Genomic DNA, 4,901 nt, shown 5'->3' on the forward strand with positions numbered 1-4,901 from the left:
TTTTTTTTCTCCCCAGTGATCATTTTCTTCTAAAGTCCTCTAGCATCAGAGACTTACTCTCTCTTGCCTGGCGTTGCTCACTGGTGATTTTTGGATGAAATGTAACTGAATTATAGACTAGGAAGGCCACGTCCCTTACTTTCAAATGGTCAGATTTTTTTCACCCTCCCGTCCTCAGTGCACATGTCATTCCATGGTGGCCTTCCTTGAATATCCAGTCTAAATGACTCTCTTTCAGCTCTCTCTAACCAGTCGCAGCACCCGCTTCTATTTTCTTTGTAACACTCACCAAGTTCTGAAATCATCTCCCTTGTTTGTTCACTTGCTCATTTTCTGCCCACCGCCCTCTAAGAGAGAGGGGCTTTGTTCACACTGTTCCCCACTCTCTCCCCTGTGCCTAGAATGGTAACTAGCCATAACAGGTGCTCAAGAAATACCTGCTAAGTGAAGAAACGCAGGAATCCAAGAGCTGGGCACACAAGAGGTGTTTCAGAAAATGCTTTGTGGGTGAATCAGAGACCTGTCACCCAAGCACCGATCTTGGACTGTAACGTTTCCTCATTTTTGAAAACCACTTCCTTGTCTGTGTTTCTTCTTTCCTGCTGGGTACTCGCAGCAGCTCACATCACAATTAATTCTGAAAGGAGAGCAGACATGTAAGCTCCCATTAGCTCTCAGTAGGACAAGTCCGTCTCTCCACAGTGCTTGTGAGGGATAAGAAATAACAGGAACAACCTGAGAGCGGACATTTAGGATCCTTTGGGGAACGTAGGGCAAATTCAGCCGTCGGCTGTCCTCGGCCCTTCCACGGATGGAGCCCCGTCTGCTAAGCCCTTTCCTGGCTTGGCTTTGATCTGCTCTCAGGCCTGCCAACACACCCCAGTTTCTCATCCGAGACCTCAATTATTTTATAAGACACACACTCGAGCTTTGATAGCATACCCGGGAAATGGTAGGAAATGCAGACTGTAGGGGAAAATGGAATGGACAAAAATGAACCCACTTGTTAGAGAAAACAACCCCAGTTGGTCTCTAATCGAGAGCCTGGTGATTTGTAATGTTAAGAATGATCTAGGCAGAAGGCCTGCTCTTGCCACATGCCATCTATCCGGGACAGAGGGAGAGTCCCCCATCCGATGGGTTCTAAGAAATGCTCTGTAGACTTTTCATCATTTCCTTTCCTCTGTAGTGAAAGCTTTTGGGCTTGAACTCTTTGACGCCTTTCAGAAACACAAGAAAGAGGTTTGATCGTGACCTTGACGTTAGCATGAGTTAACCCTGTTTCGAAACCGAAGTTCTTGAAAGTGCTGCTGAGTGCTGTGTCTCAGAGGTTCCCCTGTGGGTTTCGAGGGAGTGGAGGCACGGCAAGTGCCTGTCCCTCCAGCAGGACGGGGATCCATGGGCAAGGGCTAGAAACTGGAAACTTCAACTGTGAGAAAACCCAAGGCCAAGCCTGCCTGGCTGTGGAAATGCTGTCCTCGCATTTCCAAGTGCTTCTGCTCCATCCACACTCTGTTCAATGTTTTTCTGCCTCTCCTGTTCCAGAAGAAATCTAATGAGGCTATAACGTATGGTTGCAGTTCACATTTCTTTCAGGCTCTTTCATCCTTTACATGTGCCATGAAGCCATCTGTGCGGCTACTAAGGGATGTTGTGTTGGAGCTGCAGATAAAAGCCCAGTTAAATCTGAATTTCAGACCTACAACAAATTGTCTTTAGGTTCATGTCCCAATGCAATATTTTTATTTGCGAAATCTATTGCCTAGCTTGTGGCTTTTTTTGGACATGCTTGTTCCTGTCCTGTTGCTTCTTCCTGGCAGGGTGGAAGCTTGAGGAAAGAGGAGGAATTTTATGTCCTGTGTTCAACCTTGGGGTAACAGGTTCCTTCTTCTGTTGTCGAGATGCCAGAAAATGGCTTGAGAGTCCTTTCTGTGATAGCCTCAAGCCTTCAGGCTGAAGAATGTTCTCTTGGTTGTGTTTTCACAGACTTCAAATTTGACTGTAGACTGACAGGAGTTTGATAGCTGGGTTCTCCAGCAAGATGAAATTAAAGGGCCCCGGCTAGCCTCCCAGTGAGGAAACCAGCAATGGAGAGAGCGTTTTCATCCTCCTGGACAGCGGGCTTCGGTGAGTGGCACTGGGCCTCTGCCACACAGACAGGAAACATAGTTCTATCAAAGAAGCTGATTCCAAAACCCCATTCCAGGGAGATTAAATGCAGATACAGTCCCAAGTAGGTCCTGGTGAATAGGAACAGAACGGGAGAGTGAGGAAAACAAGCTGGGAGAGGACCTCAGGACTAACAAGGTTAAAAGCTAAACTTAATGAGTGTTTACCACGGGCTAGGCATTAATTTACAGGAACTTTATTTGTTTATTCTCCCAAGAATGCCATGAGGTAGGGATTAGTGTCATTGTCCCCATTACAGATGAGGAAACTGAGGCAGGCAAGATTAAGTCACTTGCTTACTTAAATGAAGTAGTTAGTTAGTGGAGGGTACAAAGTTGTTCCAGAACCCACTAAACTACCTCTGTTTCTGTGGCCCAAGCAAACTGTGACAGCGGCACTTGCGGAGAGGTTGGTGTCGAGCTTGGCGTTGAGCTGTTGAGATAAGCCAACCCTTTCCCCCTGCAGGCTCCTGGAGACTGAGAGGGGCCTGGGTGGACCCACGGCTGACCACCGGCTGCTCCTGGGCAGCACTGGGAGCTCAGGCCAGGGAGCCAGGCCAGGTTGATGAAATGATCAGGGGAAGCAAATGGGTTGTGAATAAATTATGAAACTGAAAAAAATTACATAAGGATTGTTTTTAAAAAGAGCAAATGAAAGGTTTCAGGTCAGAGTTTAATCCAACTAAATGAAGCTCATCTTTTTCCTCTTCTTTTTTTTTCCCCCTAGGCTTTCATTGCCCTCTGCTACAACATGTTCCAAGTGTTGTCCTGAGCTCCGAGTTCAGACACTAAAATGAGCGATCACGATTAGGTAGTCTTAGCCCTTTAGTCCTTAGCAGGGTGCCTGGGGTATCCCACAATCCCAGAAATCATCCCAACTGAAGTGGCTGATGAAATCAGAAGGAAAATAACTCCAGGGAGGCCAAATACAATAGTAACTCAGAAACCCCTAGGAATGTATGTTGATACTATATTATTACAGAGAGGATAAAGGACTCCGCTGGAAACAGATGGGATCTGTCTGATTTCCTCTGATACCCTGAGCTAAAAACAGAGAAAATTACTAAAGGTGGTAACACTCAGGTTAAATAGAACAGTTCAGAGTTCCAAAGAGCTCAGTTTGGAAGGAAGCCTCTAAGTAATAAACCATAAATCTTATTGTAGTCATCAACATAAAAAAAAAAACTAGCTATGTCCAAGTCCTGTTTGTCTAGAAAAGGATTCTTCTCTTCTGCAGATCCCTCAAGTGAGTTTAAATGTGCAAACGATAACTATAATTTATGCAGAAATTGGAAACTGTTAATGACTTAATCCCTCTAAAATCCTAATGAAGTTCTGCGACATTATTCTCTTCATACAGATCAGCAAACAGGCCCACAAAGGAGACGAGGTGCCACCCATGGCCCCTGGCAGCCAGCTGGGTAATGAGATGAGATCTCAGATCTGTTCTCTGTACAAAACCCCAGATTACTGAAATTCAAGAAATGTTGAAGCTTGGAGCCAAAAAACCTTTACAGATGACAATTAGACCTAGTTATTTCTCCTTTGCAGTGATTTCTCTAAAAGGAAACAATCCAATGTGGAATTTTAAAACTTTCCCTTTATACGGCTTGCTTTCTAGCATTCATAATCTGAGCAGGAATAGAGAGGTGGGAAGAGGTGGATTCCAAACACCCGGATCATCATCCAGATTCACTGTTTGCTTGAAAAGGGTGACAGGGGTCACCTTGCAAACAGGCAGGTGCAGGGTTTCCTTTTAGGAAACATTTCTCCTTCATCCCCTCTCCCCTCCCCACCATCTCCATCTGGCCCACATTTATATCACTGCATCTGTAAATGTCCTCATTGTTCTTTTTGAAAAGTGTATGCTTGAGCTTAAAACCCAAGTGAAGGATGTGTGTTTCGGAGGAACAATCTTGTAACTGGAACTGTGGCCAGCAAAGCCCTCCTGTGTGGGTTCTGCGGTTCCTTAAACAGCAAAACTCAGCACAGACAACACCCACTCCACACCACCACCATAGGATTTCTGTCTGCACCCCAAAGTTCAGACAGCCCTTGTTTCGTCTGCTCTCCTCTTGCTTTCTTCCTGAATCCTGGCTGCCTCACTTCCATAGATTATTAAAATCTTTCTTACTTTCTCAATACTCCGTGGGGAAATTCCACTTTGAAATTCTCTTTTCCCTGTCATTTTTACTTTACAGTTGAGAGGACAGGGATGAGCTGGAAACAGGATCTCTCTCCCTCTCGCATTTTGAAATGACGTAAGGAGTTTGGACATCCTCCCTACCCCCACACCCCCTTTTGATCCTAACCCTGATTCCTGGAGAATTATTACTTTTCCTTTTAATGCTTGCTGATTACCGCACGGGGTGGGAGCAGGAGGGGCTGCCCAAGGAAGCGGCCCGGAGCTGATTCTAATCTCCGCTGAGCCCCAGTTGCCCCGCGTGCCGGGGAGACGCCGCGGTCCCGAGGAGGCCGGTCACAAAGCCCGGCTCGGCCGGAGCGCGAGAGCATCAGACGCTGGCTGCCCCGGGGCCCGCGGTGCGCCCAGCGCGGTGGCGGCGGCTGCACTCCGCCCGCCCCAGTTCGCTGGGGTACAACTTACTGTGCTCGCTGTGCGTCCACACCGCAAACTCCCAAGTGGGAGGGGGAGAAACAGCCCAGGCTGTGTCGTGTCCGAGAGTAGAGGCAACAAAAGAGGAGAGGGAAGAGGCAGGAAAGAAGGGCGGGAGG

The sequence above is a fragment of the Ailuropoda melanoleuca genome, chromosome 14 (assembly GCF_002007445.2).
Source record: "Ailuropoda melanoleuca isolate Jingjing chromosome 14, ASM200744v2, whole genome shotgun sequence".
Classification (NCBI taxonomy): Eukaryota; Metazoa; Chordata; class Mammalia; order Carnivora; family Ursidae; genus Ailuropoda; species Ailuropoda melanoleuca.